General features: G+C 41.6%; 1 protein-coding gene across 8 annotated transcripts in view; it reads right to left on the bottom strand.

The window, feature by feature from the left end:
• The window catches only part of TENM2 (teneurin transmembrane protein 2), a 2592228-nt gene that overhangs the window by 1650886 nt on the left and 925697 nt on the right, over positions 1 to 15645 (bottom strand). The gene's annotated exons all lie outside the window — the stretch shown is intronic.

The raw sequence follows: 15645 nt of genomic DNA, 5'->3' as shown, positions 1-15645 counted from the left end.
ACGCACGCGGCGATACCACATATGTTTATTTTTATTTTTTTACACTGTTTTATTTTTTTTATGGGAAAAGGGGGGTGATTCAAACTTTTATTAGGGAAGGGGTTAAATGACCTTTATTAACACTTTTTTTAACATTTTTTTTGCAGTGTTATAGGTCCCATAGGGACCTATAACACTGCACACACCGATCTTTTAACACGCCTGTGATCAGTGTTATCGACGCTTGACTGCTCCTGCCTGGATCTCAGGCACGGAGCAGTCATTCGCCGATCGGACACCGAGGAGGCCGGTAAGGGCCCTCCCGGTGTCCTGTCAGCTGTTCGGGACGCCGCAATTTCACCGCGGCGGTCCCGAACAGCCCGACTGAGCAGCCGGGTCATTTTCACTTTAGAAGCGGCGGTCAGCTTTGACCGCCGCTTCTAAAGGGTTAATACCGCACATCGCCGCGATCGGCGATGTGTGGTATTAGCCGCGAGTCCTGGCCGTTGATGAGCGCCGAGACAGACGCGATATGATGCGGGATATACGTCCTGCGTCGTTAAGGGGTTAAGGGGACGGGCCGTGATGTCATGAGGGGCGGAGCCATGACGTCACGCTGCTCCAGCCCCTGTATCGCCCGTCATTACGCACAGAGCGAACTCGCTCTGTGCAGTAATGATGGCGGGGTGCCGCAGCGGCGATCCCCGGGTCCCCAGCAGCGGGACCGCGGAAATCTAACATCTTATCCCCTATCCTTTGGATAGGGGATGAGATGCCAGGGGCGGAGTACCCCTTTAAGGACCCAGCCATTTTACACCTTAGGACCAGAGTGTTTTTTGAACATCTGACCACTGTCACTTTAAACATTAATAACTCTGGAATGCTTTTACATATCATTCTGATTCCAAGACATTCTGATTTTTTCGTGACACATTCTACTTTAACCCCTTAAGGACCAAGGACGTACCGGTACGTCCTTGGTCCTGCTCCCGTGATATAACGCGGGGTTACACGGTAACCCCGCATCATATCACGGCAGGCCCGGCATCATAGTGAAGCCGGGACCCGCCGCTAATAGCACGCAGCGCCGATCGCAGCGCCGCACGCTATTAACCCTTTAGCCGCGCGCTCAGAGCTGAGCCACGTGGCTAAAAGCGAAAGTAAAAAGTGTCGGTTAACTCAGTGGGCTGTTCGGGATAGCCACGGCGAAATCGCCGATGTCCGATCGCCGAATGACTGCTCAGTGCCTGAGATCCAGGCATGAGCAGTCAAGCGGCAGAATCATCAATCACTGGTTTCCTATGAGAAACCAGTGATCCATGATAAAGATCAGTGTGTGCAGTGTTATAGGTCCCTATGGGAGCTATAACACTGCAAAAAAAAAGTGAATGATTATCACCTCCCCTATTAAAAGTTTGAATCACCCCCCCTTTTCCCATAAAAAAACAAAGTGTAAATAAAAGTAAACATATATGGTATAACCGCGTGCGGAAATGTCCAAATTATAAAAATATATTGTTAATTAAACCGCTCAGTCAATGGCGTACGCGCAAAAAAAATTCCAAAGTCCAAAATAGTGCATTTTTGGTCACTTTTTATATAATTGTAAAAATGAATAAAAAGCGATCAATAAGTCCTATCAATGCAACAATGGTACCATTAAAAACTTCAGATCACGGCGCAAAAAATGAGCCCTCATATCGCCCCATACACAGAAAAATAAAAAAGTTATAGGGGTCAGAAGATGACAATTTTAAACATATTAATTTTCCTGCATTTAGTTATGATTTTTTTCCAGAAGTACGACAAAATCAAACCTATATAAGTAGGGTATAATTTTAATCGTATGGACCTACAGAATAAAGATAAGGTGTCATTTTTACCGAAAAATGTACTACATAGAAACAGAAGCCCCCAAAAGTTACAAAACTGCGTTTTTTTTCCAATTTTGTCGCACAATGATTTTTTTTCCGTTTCACCGTAGATCTTTGGGCAAAATGACTGACGTCATTGCAAAGTAGAATTGGTGGCGCAAAAAATAAGCAATCATATGGATTTTTAGGTGCAAAATTGAAAGAGTTATGATTTTTTTAAAGGCAAGGAGAAAAAAATGAAAATGCAAAAACGGAAAAAACCCCGGTCCTTAAGTGGTTAACATAGTGGTAATTTTTTGTGGTAAATTGCATCCTTTCTTGGTGAAAAATTCCAAAATTTGATGAAAAATTTGAAAATTTTGCATTTTTCTAACTTTGAAGCTCTCTGCTTGTAAGGAAAATGGATATTCCAAATAGATTAAATTTGTATTCACAAATACAATATGTCTACTTTATGTTTGCATCATAAAATGTATGAGTTTTTACTTTTGAAAGACACCACAGGGCTTCAAAGTTCAGCAGCAATTTCACAAAATTTTCAAATTCACCATTTTTCAGTGACCAGTTCAGGATTGAAGTGGATTTGAAGGGTCTTAGAAATACCCCACAAATGACCCCATTATAAAAACTGCACCCTCCAAAGTATTCAAAATGACATTCAGTAAGTGTTTTAATCCGTTAGGTGTTTCACAGGAATAGCAGCAAAGTGAAGGAGAAAATTCAAAATCTTCATTTTTTACACTTGCATGTTCTTGTAGACCCAATTTTTTTATTTTTGCAAGGGGTAAAAAGGAGAAAATTTTACTGGTATTTGAAACCCAATTTCTCTCGAGTAAGCACATACCTCATATGTCTATGTTAATTGTTCGGCGGGCGCAGTAGAGGGCTCAGAAGGGAAGGAGCGACAAATGGTTTTTGGGGGGCATGCCACCTTTAGGAAGCCCCTATGGTGCCTGAACAGCAAAAAAAAAACACATGGCATACCATTTTGGAAACTAGACCCCTCGGGGAACATAACAAGGGATAAAGTGAACCTTAATACCCCACAGGTGATTCGCGACTTTTGCATATGTAAACAAAATTTTAAAAAAATTTACCTAAAATGCTTGGTTTCCCAAAAATTTTACATTTTTAAAAAGGGTAATAGCAGAAAATAACTCCCCAAAATTTGAATCCCAATTTCTCCCGATTCAGAAAACACCCCATATGGGGGTGAAAAGTGCTCTGCTGGCGCACTACAGGTCTCAGAAGAGAAGGAGTCACATTTGGCTTTTTAAAAGCAAATTTTGCTCTGGGGGCATGCCGCATTTAGGAAGCCCGTATGGTGCCAGAACAGCAAAAAAAACTCCCACATAGTATACCATTTCGGAAACTAGACCCCTTGGGGAACGTAACAAGGGGTAAAGTGAACCTTAATACCCCACAGGTGTTTCACGACTTTTGCATATGTAAAAAAAAAAAATTATTTTCCCTAAAATGCTTGGTTTCCCAAATATTTTAAATTTTTTAAAAGGGTAATAGCAGAAAATACCCCCCAAAATTTTAAGCCCAATTTCTCCTGATTCAGAAAACACGCCATATGGGGGTGAAAAGTGCTCTGCTGGCGCACTACAGGTCTCAGAAGAGAAGGAGTCACATTTGGCTTTTTGAAAGCAAATTTTGCTCTGGGGGCATGCCGCATTTAGGAAGCCCCTATGGTGCCAGAACAGCAAAAAAAAAAAAAAAAAACACGTGGCATACCATTTCGGAAACTAGACCCCTCAGGGAACGTAACAAGGGGTAAAGTGAACCTTAATACCCCACAGGTGTTTCACGACTTTTGCATATGTAAAAAAAAAAAAAAAATGTTTACCTAAAATGCTTGGTTTCCCAAAAATTTTACATTTTTAAAAAGGGTAATAGTAATACACAATTTCTCCCAAGTACGGCGATACCCCATATGTGACCCTGAACTGTTGCCTTGAAATACGACAGGCCTCCAAAGTGAGAGCGCCATGCACATTTGAGGCCTAAATTAGGGACTTGCATAGGGGTGGACATAGGGGTATTCTACGCCAGTGATTCCCAAACAGGGTGCCTCCAGCTGTTGTAAAACTCCCAGCATGCCTGGACAGTCAGTGGCTGTCTGGCAATACTGGGGGTAGTTGCTTTGCAACAGCTGGAGGCTCCATTTTGGAAATAGTGGCGTACCAGACGTTTTTCATTTTTATTGGGGAGGGGAGGGGGGCTGTGTAGTGGTATGTGTATATGTAGTGTTTTTTACTTTTTATTTTATTTTATTTTGTGTTAGTGTAGTATTTTTAGGGTACAGTCGCACAGGCGGGGGTTTACAGTAGTTTCTCGCTGGCAGTTTGAGCTGCGGCAGAAAATCCACTCACGTCCAACTGCTGATCCACGCTGCAGGTCAGTCCCTCGCTGCCGCCGTCGCTGCTCCTGGGGCCCCGATCCCAACAGGGACGCTGGGGGGGTCCCCAGCTGCCGGGGTCCACGTCCCGCACCCGCTCACGTCCTCCGGAAGAGGGGCGGAACGGGTTGCGGGAGTGACACCCGCAGCAGGATGCCTTGATTGGTCGGCCGGTAAACCGTCCGACGAATCAGGGCGATTGTGAGGTGGCACCAGTGCCACCTTACCCCTGCTGGCTATGGCTGTTCGGGGCCATCAGAGACGGCCCCGATCAGCCAGTAATTCCGGGTCACCGGGTCACTGGAGACCCGATTGACCCAGAATCCGCCGCAAATCGCTGGGCTGAATTTTACATAATCATGACCCCCCTGGGCAATATGCCGTGATGCCTGCAGAATGATTTCAGCAGGCATCGGCCACCGACTCCGCTTCAGATGGCTGCGAGGGGCCGGGAAAGCGCATGACTTTCTCATACGTTATGTGTCCTTAAGGACTCGGAAATGGAGACGTATGAGAATGTCATGTGTCCTTAAGGGGTTAAAGGATAATAATTTATAGCTGTATATAGAATAAAAAATGTGCCTTCATCTGGCAGTGGTAGAGTTTATTAGGCTCATACATACAAAACAAGTGCCTTTTAAGATAAAGAATGTTGTGGCACTTGAGACATTTTACAGTGTAATCATTTACATTTCACTACGCTGTCCATATATTAATAACTGCTTTCATCTTTCACACTTGGAGTGATGCCTGGACTGTTTTTCAATGAACTACGTTTATTTATCAGGATGAGATAACATCATAGCTCTGATAAAAATACCAATGGTGCTGAAACTGATTTGCCTATTTATCAAAAAAAAAAAAAAAAAAAATAGGATCGTTTCTTTATGACTTTATGACCAATCTCCAATATCATGAAAAATGTTTACTGGAATCTGTTCAATTTTCTAGGGCTGAAAATTTTGCAATTACGTTTTATAGCGTCTCAGATTAGAGACAATCCATAATCTGAATAGATGGTGAAATGAGCGATCACAGTTAAAACAGTGAGATACAGGACATAGCCGAAGCATTTAAGCTATGTTCCATGTATTTAAAGGGTTATTCCAGTATTTTTTTTTTTTATTTGACTATGCTATAGGGGCTGTAAAGTTAGTGCTGTTCATAATATAGTGTCTGCACCTTTGTGTGATGGTTTTCTCACAATTCTTCGGTGATTTTCACTCCAATATTAATTTTTTACCAGCATACAAAATTACTGTTGTCTCAGATTTTCCCCAGCTTGCAATGCAGCCGAGAACTGGCCTCACCAGTCAGTTGATGACAGGAAGCCTGTCTGCTTCAATGGGTGGAGCGATCGCTTGGTGGAAGAGAGATCAATCTGCATCTAATGCAACAGCTGTAGGCACCCTGATTGAAAACCACAGGTCTTTTGAATGGATGCAGCTCATTGTTTTAATGGGTGGGGTGGCTTATATGTGTGAGGGAGTAAAATGAAATTGTGGGATTTGTAGTAAAAAAAAAAAGAAAAGTCAAACAGGAAATACAAGTTCACAAAAAGGAAATACAAGTTCACCTTATGGTGAAGAACCCCTTTAATGTATCTAGAAATCTAAATGTCAGTCCCGTGATAGAATAATATGAAAAACTCTCTATTTTTATGAAGCAAAGGTTTACAATATATTCAGCATCACAACATACTGTAACAGCAAGAGGAAAATCAATGGCTTTGAAAATCACAGTTGCAGATTTTGATTACAGATTGACTTATCCATAGAAGTCAATAGGGAAAATCAGCAACACAACTATGAACAATACACATTTATTGCAGGTCAGTTTCCAAGTGGAAAATACCCACAGAAGGTAGATAAGATTTTTGAAACCTTGTCCCCTGCCTTTTTTGTATTGATTTTTTCCAACTCAGGTGCAACAGGAAAATCCATAGTGTTTCTGCCCCATGTAAATTTTCCTTAACAGAACAGATGGTCATTATATCAAAGAATTTAGGTATGAAAAAAAAACAATAGGCCACTTTTTTTTTTTTACCAGGAATACTGGCAACATCAAATGTATGTTTCAAAAATTTTCATATGTTAGCTGTGACATTTCTTATGGGTTTCTTTCAGTGAAACATACGGCAAAAGTGAGCTCTGTTTGGGAGTTTACTGTTTTATTTTTTAGAATGTATTTAAAAGTGGATTGCCTTAATTTTGTTTCACTTAGACAGCAGCACCCATTTGGCCACTGTTGTTTTATTTTGCAAAAGATTCAATAAGCACCTTTTCCTTTTTTGCACCTATTATGGCATATTGTAGAACTGCTTCCTCTGCTGATGCTGTGTTATAGTGTTGTTTCATACTGTTTTTCACCTAATATTACAGAAGAGATCTGCCCCTAGACATCTTAAACCCTATCCAAAGATCTCGGCTGCGGCACCCCAGACATCCAGTGCATGGAGCAAACTTCACTCAGTGCCAGATGACTGGCGATGCAGGGCAGAGGCTTGTAACATCACAACCATGCCCCGCTAATGATGTCATGGCCAAGCCCCACTCATGATGTCATGGCCACGCCCCCTCAATGCATGTCTATGGGATGAGGCATGAAGTCCGCCATGCCCCCTCCCATACACTTGCATTTCGGTGGCGTGGTCGTGATGTCATGAGAGGGGTGTGGCCATGACCTAACAAGCCTCCAGCTCTGCACCCGACACTCTAAAGGAATGCCGGGTGCAGCAGGGAGATTGCGGGGGTCGCCAGTGGCGGAACCCCTGCGATTAGACATCTTATCCCCTATCCTTTGGATAGGGGATAAGATGTCTAGGGGAGAGTAACCCTTTAACTCCTTAATGACCAAGCTATTTTTTTTCTATAACTTTTTTGTTTTTCTGTTGACATAATAATGTGAGGGCTTGTTTTTTGCTGGCCAATAGTAATTTTTAATGGCAGCATTTTATATAACTTTTACTTCTTCTTTACTGGCTTTACTGGCTGTAATGATGCTGTATGTGGATCCACTGAATTGTGTGGCTGATGTCACGGGCTGTATCAGGGAGCAGAGTCTAAGGTGTCGCTGGTCTTCAACAGAGCCCGCCGCAAGGCAGGATGGGGTTACTGCAGCAGGCGACAGCCAGGTCACTACCCCCGATACAACTCCACCATATAGGTAGCTAGGCGAGGTGAAGTACAGTAGAATGAGGCACGGACGAAGTTGGGCTTAGCAGAAGATAAAGGCAGGCAGCGAAGGTTCGTAGTAAAAAAAACGTAGCGGAAGGGTCAGAAAATGGGCTTAGTCAAACAGACAATGGGTACGCTTAATCTCCGGCAGGGAAAAGTGGAAGGTGCAGGGATTTATAGAATAGCCACAGGTGGCACACATAATTATGGGCATACTGGCCCTTTAAATTTCAGAACTCCGGCGCGTGCACCCTAGGGGATGGGAACACGCGCACCGGAGCTGAGAAGCAGCAGAAGAAGCAGCAGGGGATCGTGGTACGTGACGGCTGGGATTCGCATGCGGGCGTGGCCGGTACGTGCTGCTGGAGCGCAAGGCGTTACACTGGCTCTACACTGCCTATATTTGACTGCTCTGCCTGATCCTCAATCCCTGATCAATATAGTGTTTTTTCAAGGCAAAGGCATTAAAGGGGTTCTCCGGTGCTTAAACATCTTATCCCCTTTCCAAAGGATAGGGGATGAGATGCCTGATCACTGGAGTCCCGCCGCTGGGGACCCCTGGGATCATGCACGCGGCACCCCGCAATGCAAGTCTACGGGAGGGGGCGTGATGGCTATCACGCCCCCTCCTGTAGGCTTGCATTGAGGGGCGGAGCGTGACATCACACGCCGGCGCAGGCGTGACGTCACACGCCGCCCGCCCTGTAGTCGCCCGTAATCAGACCCGGAGTGAACACGCTCCGGGGACTGATTACAAACAGGGTGCCGCGTGCATGATACCTTTGGATAGGGGATAAGATGTTTAAGCACCGGAGAACCCCTTTAAGCTGTTTGGACAGCCTGTGTTTGACAAGTGCCTGACCTTTCAACTCCACTTCTCGACTCCATCTCTGCTTGATCCTTCTGTACCATATTGATTCTTCAATGTACATTTCTGACTGCTAACCTAGAAACTATGCAGCCTGCCATAACTGTTTGCAAATACCTGACTTTGCTACCTTATTGCCTGCCCAATGATCACATTTAGAACATGGCCCACCTTTACTTAATCTCTAGGTACCATTCACCAGTGCCTTCTGGTCAACAAAGGCCAGACGATACCCACACTAAAACCACTTTTGGGGTAGCAGCCTGGTACCCTAGCTTCAACATCTTTACACAATAAAGTTGAGTAAAGGGCGGAAACATAGGGGGTATCTAGATTCTACGCCTAAGTTGAGCACAAAGGGGCATGCACACAAATGGACACGTACAGTAATAATTTAGTTTACTGGCCTTGTCATGCAAACCTCATGCTCTACAGTATGCATGAGATGGAATATGAGATACTCTCATCCTCAATGGATTTACTCTTTCGTAGTAACTAAATTATAGGTTACCTATTTTGAGCTTGTCTAAGGATGTTAGATTTCTAGAGGGGGCATGTTGTGGTTTAGAGTGTTTACTGCATTTTGTTTTCCTTTACTATATTAAAGTTACTAAATAAAAGATTTGTGCATAAAGAGCAGACAGAAATGTAAAGCAAGCTGTGAAGAGCAATGGTTTTCTTTTGGCAGATCTAAATAGACTTTTTGTCATATGTATGATGTATACTTTATGTAACTGTACAACAACTATGTTCAATCTGACCTTACGGAATTCAGGCTCATTCATCATCTTCCTTATTGCACTAAGCACAAGCATTTATTAATTTTACATCACCAAGTTTTTCATGTCAGATGGACGATGTAGAGAATAATTTCTTCCTGGCAGTAGTCTCATTTAGAAGAGATTGTAATGCTGAGATACAGTCCCCAGATCCTCTTTGAAATCATTCACCTGAAAGACTTCTGCAATAAGAGGGCTTTAGAAACCCAAGAGCTTCGTGGGCAATGTTTGAGTGGGTTTTGACAAGGTTTTATCTCTCATGAATGAAATAGAAATTCCCTGTGGATAATCCTGATTTATCCCAATTGCCATATCTTTGAAGATACAAGAATTGTTTTTTTGTTTGTAGGGAATCAACCATGAGATTAAAAACAAAGTAAAATTGACTATATCACATGTTTGCAGAATGGTACGGAGACAAATAATCTCCATGAAGCCATGCTAGCTTTATGGGTTTCAAAGTTCTAGAATTAATTGAACCAATTAGTAAAGTTTCAATATTATAAGAAGAGTTGGCAGGGGCTCTGGAGTAAAGCCACAATATTTAATCTGTATTAAAATTGACTTGGTAGCCAATCAATATCTCATAAATTCACTCCGCTAGCAAACTTGAACAGTTACCTGCTGTTAATGGATTTTATTTCTCTTTCTTGTAGAGGGAATGTCTGACTATTATTCAGAATTCGTTTTTCTATGTTTTATTACAGAAATTCAATTAATCCTCGGGGAAATGAAACAATAACAAATGTCATTTTTTTGGCGCTGCGTTTATCTACTTGAAATTATGGGAACTGTACAGTCATTTGGAAATTGGAAAGTTGTTTCTTTAAGGCAATCTGTCTCAATAATGCACAACCTGTCATAATTACCTGGACAGACTAATACAGAAATTACGAGTGATGTCTAGACACCATTACCAACATATCACAAAGAAAAATAAGCCACGTGGACACTCGCGATTGTACCTTACCTGAAATGAAACCATATTTGATACTTTTTTCATCATAAATCTCATTGAACTTGAAACATTCTCTTTGAAATTCCAACTGCATAAGACTTACAAACCATATAGCCCATCAAACAGTGAGGAGAGTTCTACCATCCGGAGGAAAAATTATACATACATATATATATATATATATATATATATATATATATATATATATATTCATATAACAAAATGTTAGATTCATACATACACACACACACACGTTGAGTTATATATATATATATATATATATATATATATATTTATCCATCTCTCTTCAAGCAACTGTCCATTGTACCTATCATTTATATTATATATATATATATATATATATATATATATATATATATATATATATATATACTATCTATGTATTTCTAGCAACATAGAATCATAGGCCCAGATTTAGCAAACTGTGTGCGAAAAAAAATTGAGAGATTTTTCCACATGAACCAATCCCAGCTCAGCTTTCACATTACCAGAGTTCGTTAGCTGAGCTGTGATTGGTTGCTGTGGGAAAATCCCTCTATTTTTTCTCTCACACAGTTTTATAAATCTGGGCCTATGATTCTATGTTGCTATGAATACATAGATAATATATATATATATATATATATATATATATATATATATATATATATAGTGTAGAGGGTAGGCAGCACAACCACGTATTCTGCAAGTCTTGGGGTGCAGGCAAGGATAGCAGTCCCAATCGCAGACAGCTCAGATAATCCAAGATGCAGAAAATATAGCAGCACACCCAGTAGTAAAGTGCAAAAATTGGGATTTATTGACCCATATCAGATGCAACGTTTCGACGGCATCCCGCCATCTTTTTCAAGCATGATACACAGGTTACAACATCCACATTATATCAGGTGTGTAATTAACAAACAATCAAGTATAAAAAGTGCTATAAAAAGTGATCAAACATACAATCATAAGAATAAAGTGTATACAAAGTATAAAAAATGTAGGTGACTAACCAAATCAATCATGACATAAATATATATTAAATACAAAATATATAAAATAGACATATATCAATATCCCTAAATCAAAGTCCACAGGTGCGCCAAATCGGCAGTGAATTAAAAACAATTAAAAACATGTATTCTACCTTGAGACAGATCCACATACTCCTGCATGCCCATGGACGCCATAACGGCGTTGTTCACTTCCGCATCGGTATCCAGCAGTCATGTGATCATCACCTGATCACACACGTCACATGGGCTTCACCGGCTTCAGCCAGCCGGTTCGGCGCATGCGCACATGCTGTTGCATATCGTGCAGAGTGTTAATATATAGTAATAAAGATTTTAGAGGTGATGATTTCAAGAATTAATAGTCTAAATACCATACGTAAGACCCTCGCCAATGTCAATGTACACACTGCTGTGAGTTTCTGCGTCCTCCCCAACACTGCGGAAAACGCATGTAAACCGCAACACAGTGTGCACAGAGACATAACTAAGTAGATTAATAAAAATTAATGAAAAAATTATTGAAAAAACAGTTTATTATGTGGGTTAGTTAGTGAACAAATATGGGTGGGTTTCCGACACGTCCCACCGAATAACCGGTAGAACGTGTCGAAAACGCGTCCACCCATAGGAAGTGTAAAACAAAAAATAATAGTATAATGTAAAAAATAAGTAAATGTGAAAAAAGGATTATAGGGATATATAATAACCCAGTGTGCGTGAATGTAAAAATTAACGCGGTAATAATAGTGGTAATGTGAAAATGTGAAAATAAAATAGTAATAATTAAAAAAATTAAAAAAAATAAATAAATTTTTTTTTGATAATTGATACAGTGTCTCACTGATGTGAAAAACACATAGTGCATCATAGATAAGTAATGTGTCAAATAGTGTACAAAATAATGATCCTGACAATATTGTGTAAAGGATCAAGGAAAATAGTGACAAAGTGGTGTTATATTTATCCAGAATTTATAATAGACTTATTGGATATCCCCTCTGACTGCTAGTCAGAGGATATATGCCTATATAGTATACAGTAGTAGAATCAATCTATCATCACCATTTTGAAACAATCCATGATTGGTGAAACAGTTATAGCTGGGCAGGAGAATTGTTGGATTTGTCTCTTCGGTGTCATATTGCTTGAAATCTAAAGAGAAAAAAAGAGTAGTATCAGTGTCATAAACACACAGTTATATGAGTATATAGTATACAGTTTAAGAGTAGAATAATCCTGTGTACCGTTCTCTAATGAGGAGCATGATTCTAGGCCCTATAGATGGATGGTGTAATGGCAAAATCGACATTCAGACCCTTAGGGCGTAAAGATTCCAATTCGAAAATCCAGAATAGTTCCCTCTTCTTTAGCAGACTGACCCTGTCTCCCCCGCGTTTGAGCAGTGGGACATGGTCAACCAAGATGTATCTCAGGTCGCCCTCTGTATGCCCTGCCTCAACGAAGTGTTTCGACACCGGCAAATCCATCCGAGCTTTTCGGATGGAGTACCGGTGTTGGTTGAGGCGGGTACGGAAGTCGAGGGTTGTTTCTCCCACATACAGAAGGCGACAAGGGCAAGTCAAGATGTACACTACAAAACTAGAGGTACATGTCAAATAGTGGTTAATTTTGTACTCTCGGTAGGTACGAGGGTGTACAAATGTCGGTCCTTTGAGCATGCGGTGACAGTTAATACAGTTCCGGCATGGAAAGGAACCCCTCTGTTTGACTGTTAGATATTTCTGTTGTTCATTAGGTTTCAGGGACACATCAGTTTTTACCAGTTTGTCTTTCAGACTAGGTGACTTACGATAGGACATTAACGGGGGTACCCTAAAGTCGGGGACCGTCGGGTGATACTCACTCACTATGGACCAGTGTTTGCGAATAATATTCGCTATTCTGCCTGAATAAGTGTTATAGGTAGATACAAAAGCCATTCTAGGTAAGCTAGCCTTTTTCTGTTTATTGTGTATCAGTTCCCGTCTCCCCATAGTTAGGACTTTCTCTTTGCTCTCCTGTAATAAATTACGGGGATAACCCCTTTTGGTAAAGTTGGAAATCATTTTGTCCAATGCAGGTTCCAATTTGTCATCCATCCCTACCACACGGCGGACCCTCATCATCTGGCTTGATGGGAGGGACCGAACCATGGGGCGGGGATGGTGGCTGTCATATCGAACAATTGAGTTGCAATCAGTCGGTTTTGTGTATAAGTCGGTATTAAGGTGATCTCCTTCAATTACGACTAATGTATCTAAAAACTGTACTGCCGTCGAGGATGAAGTTAGCGTAAATTTAATGTGTTCGTTAACCTGGTTCAGAAAATTGAAAAAGTCATGTAACTGTGTATTGGTACCTGTCCAGATGAGGAAGATGTCGTCAATGTAGCGCCACCACCCCAGCACATGGCTGAAGTGGCGGCACACATAGACGACATCTTCCTCTAGGGCCGCCATGAACACGTTGGCATACGTAGGTATCTTTATTACTATATATTAACACTCTGCACGATATGCAACAGCATGTGCGCATGCGCCGAACCGGCTGGCTGAAGCCGGTGAAGCCCATGTGACGTGTGTGATCAGGTGATGATCACATGACTGCTGGATACCGATGCGGAAGTGAACAACGCCGTTATGGCGTCCATGGGCATGCAGGAGTATGTGGATCTGTCTCAAGGTAGAATACATGTTTTTAATTGTTTTTAATTCACTGCCGATTTGGCGCACCTGTGGACTTTGATTTAGGGATATTGATATATGTCTATTTTATATATTTTGTTTTAATATATATTTATGTCATGATTGATTTGGTTAGTCACCTACATTTTTTATACTTTGTATACACTTTATTCTTATGATTGTATGTTCGATCACTTTTTATAGCACTTTTTATACTTGATTGTTTGTTAATTACACACCTGATATAATGTGGATGTTGTAACCTGTGTATCATGCTTGAAAAAGATGGCGGGATGCCGTCGAAACGTCGCATCTGATATGGGTCAATAAATCCCAATTTTTGCACTTTACTACTGGGTGTGCTGCTATATTTTCTGCATCTTGGATTATCTGAGCTGTCTGCGATTGGGACTGCTATCCTTGCCTGCACCCCAAGACTTGCAGGATACGTGGTTGTGCTGCCTACCCTCTACACTGATATCTACCCGATCTCAAGAGGCTTGCACCCCCATTGAACATACACGATATGGATTCCTCAACTGCTGCTTCTACTGCTACCCATATCTCAGCTTTCTCTGATGAGGACATCAGCAGGATCCTAGGTACAGTGGAGGGTGATATGGCATTTCTGCATGTACCAACATCTATGGATATACAAAGACAATTTGAATACGAATCAAAACGCCTTCTCTCACTTAGTCTGCACCTATCTACATTGGGTGAATACTACAAGACATCGCGAATCCCGAGGGGCATGCGCATACAGCCGCGGGATAACGCGCACATGGGGAACCCTGAATTTCGTCAACGCTACGAGATGATTGCCAACAGGTACTCCCTTGATCTAATATTACTGAACATGGAATTTTTACAGAGAGATGTTGCTGTTTCTAAAGAAAAAACCAAGAACGCAGAGATCACTCTCAAATCACTGCTTATCGACAGCGACTTTGAGAAAATCCAGTCTAAACATGTATCATACCTACAAAAGGTGAAATCGGATCTAGAAAATGTCAAGAAACACAAATGGTTCAGAGATACAGCGGACTACGCCAACAATAAAGTATACCTTTGGGGTATACAGACCTCCACTACCAGGAGATCCCCTAGAAGATCTAAAGATGAAAGAGTGAACATACAAAATGGACAGATGAATATATCACAGCCTTCTACAGTCTCTAGCCCTTTACCCCACGATTTTTTAGGATTGCACCCACACGCAAGCGATGTCCCACCAGACGAGGAGGCCGGCGCCACCAGTGGGCACATAAAAACAAGACAACGTGCCCCGAAGACACTTCAGAACAGGGTCAACCCAAAAAAGAAGTGGTAAATATATCATCTGTTAATCTTACGAACTCTCAGCTACAGCTTCTGGGAAAAGGACTTAGCTTTTGTCCGACATATAGTCCTAATTGGTTTCAGTTAGAACTTGACTGTTTGCAATTTTTTAGGAAATTGAAACTAAAAACCTGGTTTGCGGAGAAATCTGGAAACCAGGTTGAAACTGTACCCACACCGGACCAGATTGGGTGTTTTAAAGCCGCGGACTATGCTTTGAAGGTCCCAAGCAGCTTTAATCCCCAATTCGGGTCCAGTGCAATTGAAACATTTACCACTTTGGTTAAGCAAGATTTAGACAGACTACGGATCGATACCAGTGACCCTGGTCACCCGAATCTATCCCATGCACAACGTCTGGCACTCAACCAACTTGTCCATGACCACAGCCTCATCATCAAGTCCGCGGACAAGGGTGGTGCGGTTGTGGTCATGGACCGATCTAAATACCTGGGTGAAGTACACAGGCAACTCTCTGATGTGTCCACCTATCAGAAACTTAATGCAGACCCCAAGTGTAATATAGATAGGAAAATTCTCGAGTACTTGAATAGTGCATTATA

The sequence above is a fragment of the Hyla sarda genome, chromosome 4 (genome assembly GCF_029499605.1).
Source record: "Hyla sarda isolate aHylSar1 chromosome 4, aHylSar1.hap1, whole genome shotgun sequence".
Classification (NCBI taxonomy): domain Eukaryota; kingdom Metazoa; phylum Chordata; class Amphibia; order Anura; family Hylidae; genus Hyla; species Hyla sarda.
Note: the sequence above shows the minus strand (reverse complement) of the source record. Positions and strands in the feature narration are given on the sequence as shown.